This window comes from Vicugna pacos, chromosome 23 (assembly GCF_048564905.1).
Source record: "Vicugna pacos chromosome 23, VicPac4, whole genome shotgun sequence".
NCBI classification, from domain to species: Eukaryota; Metazoa; Chordata; class Mammalia; order Artiodactyla; family Camelidae; genus Vicugna; species Vicugna pacos.
The window spans coordinates 26467324-26478247 of NC_133009.1; the positions used below are offsets into that span (position 1 = coordinate 26467324).

A 10924-nucleotide genomic window follows, 5' to 3' on the forward strand; every position below is an offset into this window, starting at 1 on the left:
TGAAGAAGGCCAGCTGTCAGAGCGAATTCAGGCCTGTCTTTCGACCTCAGTATTTACCATCAGTGTTAAGGCTGTAGGTTCCCACATCAGAGTTCCTCTCCTTTCAATTCAGTCAGTAACTCCATTGCTTTGGGGAATTATTTTACTTTATAGTGCTTTTTTAATGTACCTCAGGCTAAGTTTACAAAAACAATTGTTTTGTATATGCATTTATTTATTTACTCAAAAGATGTTTATTGTATCATAGCCACGATATGCCAGGCACTGTGTTAGACGTTGAGGAATCAAAGTCAATAACACCATTTCTATGTGTAATTCTCCTGCATTTTGGTAAAGCCAAGTGCATAATCAGACCACAGGGGTGAGGCGCCTGTGCAGAAGCTCACACCAGCCGAAAGGCAGTCTTGGCTACGCTTAGGAGCATCCGTGCTTCAAGTGCAAGTCTGTATTCCATTACCAACTTTCTGAGAAATTCTGAGACAGCCCCCTGGATACCTCTGGACCTCAGATCTCATCTCTGTTCCTCCATAATGTACTCTACAAACTGTTTGCTTCCTTTTCCAAGGAAACAACAGCAATGAGCCAACTTTGTGTCTGGAAATCAGTCTGTTTCCCTAGCTTTGATTTCCTGTATAACTTCAGGCTGCCCACTTAACCTTTCTTTGCTTTGGTTAATTATTTGCACAAAACAGGTAATAGCTACCTTAGTGGCTGCTGTAGGGCTTAATTAATTAATGTTAATAATATCTTTGAAAATCTAGCATTAACGCTACTAAGTGCAAGGAATTACCGTTATTAGCGGCATCATCATCATCATCCATCGTTCGCATACAGCCAAGGGCAGTCTCTAAGAGGGGGGTGAATCACAGTGCTTGCTTCACGCCTGGCTCCATCTCCTGAGCTTGTTTGCTTGAGCTGAGATTCTGACCCTAATTGCAGGCAATTAGAAATAGAGCAATTGAAATAAGTTGTCTGCCTCTAGAAGGCAAACCATCCCCTGCTTCCACTTCCTTGACACTGTGTTTGCTGCAAATAGCTCAGGCTTTCTCCTGCTTCTCACACAACCATGTCTGTGTACACACAGAATATGTAGAAACTCTCCTTAGCAGCTGACATGGATCTCCTGGAAGCCCTGACCTCTCATCCCTTTAATTGCGTAAAGCAGGGGACTGAGACCAAGAACAACGGAAAAGACAGGTTGGCAAAGCTGTCACCATTGGCATCTTTTACATCAACTACGTTTAAGATGGGCTAGGATGTCTTTCTGTTGGTGATCGCACTAGTTCTTCCCAGGCTGGCACCACCAGTCACCATACCCAGGACGCCAATGTCAAACCTGATGGAATCAGTAACCTTAGGTCTCTGAATCAGCCTGAATGGTGTCATTCACCTTGATGGAAGGATCAGGGTGGCAGATGGTGTAAACATCATGGATCATGGGATGAGGGGTTCCTTTTGTGCCATAAGAGCTTTCTCACTCTGCACAGCTTGTAAAATTGGCTCCTCAGGCATAATACAGTGAACAGCAGAGAGACTCTTGCTATCATAGCTCAGATGGAAATTCTCTCTGGTCTTGTCAAAGCTGATAACATCCATAGAACCAGAAGCGGAGGTCATATCAGTTTGGACCTGGCCATCAATCTTTTTTTTTCCTCACATAGAATAATATATATATTTGTGTGTGTGTGTGTGTGTGTGTGTGTGTGTGTGTGTATAGCATGTATATATATATATATATATTGCAAACTCAAAGCCCTCATGCATTGAGGTAATAGATGTGATGTGCCAACTTAGCTTCAACAGAACAATTTTAATGTTCACATTTAAATAATGTGCTAAATTTGACTTTTATTGCTTTTTAGTGTTTAAAATAAGACTTTTAAAATTGAATTTGGCTTTATTATTATCAAATGAAATACTTCGTATAATACGATTCACGTATGAGTGTTCCCAGGCTTTCTCCTGTCCTCACCCCCCAAAGGGAAAACCATTTGTTCACTTAACACACTTCTGTTCCCTACTCTCCCCCACGCTCCAGAGGAGGGTCTGCTTCTGAGCAGATAAACGGAAAAAAACACCACCATGGCAGTGAAGCCCAGCGGACTCAGCCCATCAATCTTAGTGAACCACTGCATGCAGATCTTAGTTATCTTATCTCCTGACAGGGCATATTTAAGTCCGTTTCTTAAGAAAATTTGGAGGGGGAGACATTCTCTCAGCCTACAGGGACTGGTGGACGGACAAAGAGCAAGCACACTGGTCCATCCTTCTAGCATCCAGTGCCTCAGGGCTGCTGCATCTTTGGTTGTTTCTGGGCACCATTAGCTATGGCTCTATAGGTGCAGAATGAATGTGAGGGGTTTTATACAAGCTTTGGAGACATCATCGGAGGGAACATAATCTATCTAGTGACTTCCAATGTCTAGTTTAGAAAGAGTGACATAGTAGACAACATGTCAGCCTGGAGGAAAAAGGAGAGTGGGTTTAAAAGCTTTCAAGCGCTGATATTCCATATGGAAGAGCTTAAAGCAATCTTATTCTCTTTGGACTCAAGAACAAGAGGAGCCTCTCTTGTTGGACAGAAGGGCTTCTTTAGATGGGAGCATCAGGCCTTTATGATGAGAGCTGAGGGAGGAGGCTAAGACTCAGTGAGGAAGCCAAGCCAGGAAGGACCAATATTATATTCTGAGTAGCCACACAGTCTTTGCCGAATCTCAGTGTGACAGTTTGTGTGAATAGAATATCCACTAAGTATCTAGCATTAAATATTTATTTATTATAATCTCTCGAGTTTCCTTTTCAAGTTTCCTCGGTTATTCCCACATTTTACGCTCTTTTTTAAAAAAGAAATAAAACTGATTTTTTTTTTCCAGAGGAAGGACTCCATTTTCTTGCCAACAAAAAGAAAATTATTCTCTGTACAATTTCATCGATGGTGAAATATAGAATAATATGTTAAATTGCATTTAGGTTTCTTTTAATGTACAAAGACAAATTGGCTACTTAAAAGTTCCCAAGCATGCAAAACCTAAATACCACGATTATTAGTTTATTAATTGAATAAACCTTCTAGTAATTTTCAGACCTCAGAGTCATTTACTACCTCCTACCACAAAAGGCTAAATATAGAATTTCTTTGCTTCTATAGGAAAATGTGATAAATGTTTCAGCCCACACATGAAGAATAGTTTTGCTGTGACTTTTAGGGATATTCCCACATTTAATGATAAAAGCAGAAAGCAATTTAAGAACATTTTCCATGTGTGTCCAAAATGGAAGACACAACGTCGTTTTTTTAAAAAAGAGCCAGCAGTTACTGCTGTCTGAAATGGGCAGTTAATTCATACTAATGTGTACAGGGGCTCGTGGGTGGGTCCATACACACAATCACATACTCAGTGAGCCTACCAGAAATTTTAACATTGTTTTTATTTGTGCAGTTCATCAAATGCAATCTATTCCCATAGAAGGAGCTGCTTTCCCCATGGATTCTGCATACACGTTGGATCAAGGCAGCCACCCGATTCCTCCCAAAGGATGCATATGCAAAAAAAATGACCAAACCACACAGGTGCATAAAATCATGCGAATCCTCCAGCCACGTGTGGAACATAAGGAAAGACTCTGGAGTAGTTATTGCATCAGCATTTTCCCAGTTACTGCAAATGCGATTTACCAAGTGGAACATATCTAGGAAGGATTGGAAGAGAGTCAGGCAGATACTTTTTTTGAGTGGTCATCCGTTTTCTCTCTCTCTCTTTTATGAAAAATGCAGATTACTTTAAGGCCCACTGGATTTACGTATTTTGACTATGGATTCAGTTGCTACTTCCAAAACAATTCACTTTTTTGAGGAGGACAAGAATTTCGATTTCCTCACCCCCTTTTCCATTCCACCCCACTCCATGGTGACCACTGCTAGTGAGTGAAGCCTGATAGTAGAGATGTTTCTAGAGTGTTCCATCTTTTGACGAGGTAAAGTAAAATACTACATGACTGTATGTCACAGAGGAGGTTTTGATTGTGGCCACACAACTCGCAGATAAAATGGTTTGTTCTGTTTTTGCTCTAAGTCTCTTATTTGTATTGATCTCCATGGCACAGATAAGGGAGGGAAAATAACGAACAGTTTTCCAGGAGGATTTTTTTAAGAGCTTCAACCAAAGATCCAAAAAAATAATAGCAGAAATCAAATTCAAAAGAAACAAACAAGGGAGAGATGATCAAATGTTTTGGAAAAACAATTGAGGACAGTGATCATCTACAGGCTTCACCAAAGATTGGGTAGGAAGCCGAGAAGTAGCCCACATTGTTTAATGTTTTGTAGGCAAGTTCATTCATGGGCAGTTTTAGGAAGCCCTAGGGCTGATGGAGATGGTATAGGCATTAGGCCATTTTTCCACGAAATGATTCTAGCAGCTTTCAAGATGTGAGAGATGATATATTATTCTTATATAGAAGTAAATTTTGATTTATTAGAGTATAGGTTGGGAAAGTGACCACCCATGTTTTCTTTTTCATCTTCTTTTCCAGATGTATTTTGTATTTGTATTCTGTTGCTCTAGCAAACTGGACAAGACTTTTGCAAATTTTTGCCCCCCTAATAACATACAATGTTTATATAAGCCCTAGAGCACTTTTCAGACCTTCGATGACAAATTTGCATCAAAATCTAGTTAGAAAGGAAGACTCACTGTCAGTAAATCATAATTCATTGAATTCTTTCTAGGAGAGTGTTTTGTTTTTTGCAGAGTCTTCCCTGCTTATTGGTATAGAAAATTTTAATTTTCATTCTATAAGGCAGAAAATTAAACAGCCACAGATACATTAAATAAGTTCAAGTAAGGCCAAGATGGAACTGAAGTTTGGTCAGTTTAATTTTTGGCCACTCTTCAATTTAGTTTAAACCACAGTTATCACTGATCCGTTCAGTTGCATAACTCATTCTACTGAAGAATGTTAGTCTCTCCCATGCCACACAAGTAGAGCTGGCTGGACTTTCCCAGAAAGGGGGGGTGCTGAAGAGAGTAACACGGGCAGGATCAAGGTCAAGGATAACACACTTCTACCATGAAACAAGCCACAGCAACGAAGGTGGAGACCTTCTGGCCTGTTCCTCAGAATTATCCTTCTTAAAATGTGTCATGTATGATTTTATTGACTATGTACTTGAGATAAAAAAACACAGAGATATATTCTCCTATATGAAAAAAAATGTTTCTTATTTTGGTAAAACTTGATAATATGTCCCAAGTGTTCTAGAAAGAACTCTTCAGAACCCAGTGCCTGGAAATGAGAAAAATACCTAAGCTCTGAATTTCACGTATATTTAGAACATTCAGGGGAGAAGAGAAGAAATCAGTTTCATTTTAAACTCTTCAGTTTAGTTGCCAGCATCAGGATGTCATTTGACTTGCATGCCCTCAGCATATATTGGGAAGTTACTGAGCTAAATGAGGTCGGGAAGGAGTTCCTGATAAAATATCCCTGCCCTTGAGCTGTGTATAAACATGTGTATTCTTAGACGCTTTGTTAACATAGAATAATGTGCTGGTACATTTGTAACTCACTTAAATATTCTCGCAAACAAGATGTCACAAAGTTACATAGTATTCTCATGGCACAAAAATGTAGACATTTACGCTGTGTTTTCAGTGTATTTTTGCCTTGTAATTGCTGCCTGTGGGTAGCTATGGTGAATTAGCATTGAATAGAGGGTAAGACTTTTTCCTTTTCTTCCCATCCCAATAAGATAACTATACCTCTCTACATGAGCCGGTCTGCACGTTTTACTCCCGCATAACTTTTCCCTTGACTGATTCGCCTTTACTGTTTTAGATTCTAAGCTCCGAAAGCACCTGGGACATGTTGAGGTTCACTGCTGTATCCTGCCCAAGTGCCTGCCACACTGTACGCTCGCAATAAATAGTCACAGAAAGGAGAGAAGAGGGAGAAAAAGATGAAGGAAGAGGGAGAGGATTCTATGTCATATAAACATTGTGATCGCACTGGGCACAGTGTGTAGCTCAAATAGTCCTAGATCACTTCCTGTTTTGCTGGTTGGCACATCCTGTTCCTAAGGTGACTAGAACAAACAACCTGCTAGTGGGAAGCCAGTCATCATTTTAAAGATCAGATCCCAACAAGCGTCTACTTGTCTGATTCACTGTTGCTTTGCTCCGTGCAATTTGGTGTTCAGATAATTTGAACTTTACTACTTCAGGCCATTTTTTATGTTTTAATTGTTTTCCTTTAGAAGGGCTAGACCTTCTTTGACTACTCAACACTAAGTAACCGTGTAATTTCTGTGTTCAGAGGGGTTTCATGCTTAGATCCTGGATTCAGTGAAAATGACACTTATGTCGTGTTTCTGTAACATAGATGCACATAACAGTAGTCCCACTGGCTGGAAGGAAATGAGGGAAAGAATCTAGTTGTGAAAAACAGTTAGGTGACTGAGGAGGAGAGGGATTCCAAGACTCGAACCTCTCACTCTGCTCTCCTGCGTCAGTGACGGCAGATCTGGTTTCAGATCATCCTAGGCTTCGTCAGTGGGTACATTATAAATGCCCTTTTACTTATTAAGACAGTTTACTTTGATATTAAACATGCTCCAGATTAATCTTCTAACTACAGATAGTACATGACAACCTTATCTGTAGTGTGGAAGCAAGATTCTGTTTGTTCTTGAATTAAATTTGGTCAAAGAGTGGGGGTCAGACATCCTCTCAAATCTGAAAAATCTTTAAAGGATCAGAGCTTCCAAAATATTGCATGGCTATGAGATTTATCCCTTCTTACTATTGTGTGAAACGATAGTTCATTCATTCTCATTCAACTGTGACAGTATGTTATAATTTATGTATCCATTCTGCTATAAATGGTGTTTTCATGTCACTAAACATTTGGTGTTTTCAATTTAAGGCTATCATAAGTAGTTCTTCTATGGATACTCTTAAACATGCCTTTTAGTGCACATACGTACACACTGAGGTTTGATATATGTGTAGGAAGGAGTATAATTTCTGGGTCGTAGGGTGAGTTTATGTTTATTTTTACTCAACAGTTTTCCAAAATGTTTGTAGCAATATTCACTCCCACAAGAAGTATATGAGGATGAAGGAAGCCAGGCACAGAAGAGTACATACTTGTATAATTTCATTGTATATAAAATTCAAAACCGGGCAAAACTAATTGGTGTTGACAGATAGTGAATACTGGTTACCTCAAGGAAAGAAGTGAAGGGGAAGGAAACTGAAGGGAGTCTCTCAGATGCTATTAACAATCTATTTCTTGGTAATTAAGAGAGAGCATTCATTATAGTTACGTTAAAAAGAATAAAATACCTAGGAGTAAATTTAGCCAGGAGCTGAAAGGCTATATGACTATATGACATTGATGAAAGAAACTGAAGACATAAATAAATGGAAAGATATTTTATGCTCTGGATTAGGAGAATTAATATTGTTAAAATGTCCATACTAACCAAAGCAATCAAAGGTTCAATGCAATGCCTATCAAAATTCCAATGGCATTTTTCACAGAAATTGAAAAGCAATCCTAAAACTTGTATAGAATCACAAAAGACCCCAAATAACCAAAGCAATCTTGAGAAAGAGCAAAGCTGGAGGCATCACGCTCTCTGATTTCAAACTCTTCTACAAAGCTATAGTAATCAAACAGTATGAACTGACATAAAAACAGACACACAGATCAATAGATTATAATAGAGAGCCCAGAAATCAACCCATGCATGTATGGTCAATTAATTTACCACAAAGGAAGCAAGAATATACAATAGGGAAGGACAGTCTCTTCAATAACTGGTATTGGGAAAACTAAACAGCCACATGCAAAAGAATGAAGCCTGAAGCCACAAAATTCCTATTTAGGCAGTAAGCTTCAGGTCTTATGTTGAAGTCTTTAATTCATTTTTGAGTTGATTTTTGTGTATGGTGTAAATTAGTAAATTAGAACTCCAAACAAAGAGTTCAAGAACTCTTAAAGATTTATCCACAGAAGAAAAGCAATTTATGCCTTTATGTTCAGGTTGGGATTTTAAATATGGCATGCATTTTACCAAGTGTCAGTGAATACCTGGAATACAACTCCTATTTATAAATATGACTGACTCTTCCTGTCTTGCCTTCTATGAGGCCTTTCTATATTCATACAGCTACCCATTTTTTCGTGTGCCTTAAATAGATTTCTGTCACTTTTGCAACCAGAATATTAATACTCAAATTGGCAAGTGTTGTAAAAAAACAACAAAGAAACAAACAAAAAACAGAACCTTGGAGAAAATGTGGCACTAACTCACGAGGGCTGGAAGCAGTTTCCCCATTCCAGAACCAGAATGAAAAGCTGTTAATTTGGGGTAACAATTACCTAATTTCTCCTTTGGGATCAGATATTATGCTCTTTGAGGCTGAAAGTTTAAGAATTTTGTGGTCAGTTGTTAGATTAGCAGAGATTACTGAATATTTCTGATGGCCTCCATAGACATTTTTCAAGAGAGTAAGAAGTTCCTATCCAAGGTTACTTTGCTGAAAAGTAGAATTGGAAATAGTGGGCTAAGCATATAACTTTGTTATAAAGAAGATCTTAAACTGCTTAAGATAAGATCCTCATTGGCCTTTCTAAGCTGCAATATTAGTATAGTGTTTTTTGCTAGTATATTAGTCTCTGCTTCTGATGCTCAAGATAACAGGGTTGTGGTTTGAAATATGAATACATAGAAAAAGAGAAGGTGAATCAGAGAACCTCAATTTCACAGTCTTTTACTCCTCTTATTCCACAAAACACCCTTCGCTAATCGGTGGGAAATTAATCTTGGCATCCAATCATTCTAGAGCTGTGCTGTCCAGTATGATAGCCATTAGCCACATGTGTCTATGTAAGTTTAAATTAATTAAAATAAAATAAAATAAAACTAGTTTCTCATTAGCTCTAGCCACTTATCAAGTGCTGAATATCTGTATGTGCCTTGTGCCTACCATATTGGGCAGTACAAAATAAGAACATTTCTATCACTGCAGGAAATTTTATAAGATAGCTCTGATCTAAGATAAATCCTTTTATGGGAAAAAATATCTAACTGCCTCAAGTCAGCCTATTGTGTTTTATTTATGCTCCAAAGCTGATAACTTTAAGTAGAAATTAGGAAACTGGATAGTGTCTTGAGTTTGTAGTTCAGTCTACATTAGACCATATGATTTTCTATACTGCTGATTAGTTAAGAGTGTCCACAATAAGGATGTTGAGCAGCAGCCACTTAAATTCTTAGGATAATTGTATGATCAAAAGGTTCTCAGGACTGAAAAAAAGGTGACTGTGTTTCTCAGCGTCTTAGACAATTCACAGTCACCAGGATCACCACCAAGAGAACTGAACAACTTGGTTAGGACAGCCCAAGGATTCTACAATGCCTCTTTCATGGATAGTTCTGAAAAACACAGAGGAAATATTTCCAGGAGTCTGGTCTTGAGTTCCACATTGACCAGTTCTGGAACTTAGATAATTGTCAAAGAAGTCATTCACTCATCCAATGTCCATCTTACTACCACCATCTATAAGTGTCCAAGGTATGGTGTGTTCCCCTTTCTAATTTTTTAAATGGGAATTTTTACTGCTGCCATCTTCCGCTCCCACCCACCATTATAAATTGGGCTGCAAGTCCATATATTTTATGCACCTCAGGAGCCATACTTGGATCTAACTGAGCCATCTAGAGAAGGAATCCTGAGTTTCTGAACTTAGAGTGATCATATCATTTTTGGAACATTAACACGGTGAAATCTCTAGTAGTCTTATTTTGAGCTGGGTTGGATGGACTTGAGGTTCTATGTGGAACAAGTGAATTATGTTAAGCAAGAGGTCACTAGGAATTTTGTGTGAAAATGAGGAAATGCATGTGTTAGAGCAGCCATAGAATGATGGATAGCTTTTTAGTTGTGGCTAATTCCAGGCTTGGTAGAACATCTCTCCACAATCTGACATATTCTTGATTTTTCACAACATGGCCCCTTCTTGGCTCCAGGACATGGGGCAAACTTGTACTTACCCCAAGACTTTTCCTAGACTCTACCCTGTAGCCAGAGCTGATCACTCTGAAGCTGAGCACCAGACCTAGGCATGATAAAATGAAATACAAAAGTCAAGAATGTGGTCATTACAATCTTTCAGAAAAAAAGAACGTTAGGTTAGGGGCAAGGAAACCCAAGTCTAGTCATAATTCTCTCAGTGTTTTCAACTTGGTTTGGTACTAAAATATCATTATATCCCAATGTGTTTTCTATGGAATGTTAATGATCATCATGCCAGGAGGGAAAAAAACTTGTGTTGGTCATATCTGTGTTTAGTGAAGTCTCTGTGCCGTAAGACTTCTCAGACATGTAATATATTAATGTGCACTGTGAATTTCTAGGAAGACCTGTATATGCAATAATTCTTTAATTTCTTTGATATCAGATCATTTTCTTCCTAAGGAGCTTTTCACCAGGCAGCGCTTCCATGGAACACATTTTGCGAAATGTGTGGTAAGATCTTCCCTGAGATCCATTGCTGCTCCAAGATCCCGTGGATTTATGGTCCCAACATTCACTGGCTTCTGGCACAGCCCAGTCGGGGAGAGAGCACTTCATGTTGGGTCTACACAGGTCTAAACCAGCCCCTCACTTCAGTCAGAAATCTTGCGAGGCACCCAGATGTGTTGCTTGCATGGTGCCAAACAGGCGGCTTGACTGGATTTTTGTTCAGATCAGGCGAGCCTGTTGGCATGGAGTAGACAGAGAGCGTGCATTCCTGAGTTCCTTTTCCATTAGCCACGCAGCAGCTGCAGCCCAAGGCTGAACTGTTCTTCATCTTAACTGGGCATGTGTCCAGTAGCGCTGAGGAATACAGAAGGGGAAGGAGGGGGGATTCA

General features: G+C 39.1%; 1 pseudogene; it reads right to left on the bottom strand.

The window, feature by feature from the left end:
- Positions 1-1251: 1251 nt before the first annotated feature.
- Positions 1252-4341, bottom strand: LOC102546058 (small ribosomal subunit protein eS4-like; annotated as a pseudogene).
- Positions 4342-10924: the final 6583 nt, after the last annotated feature.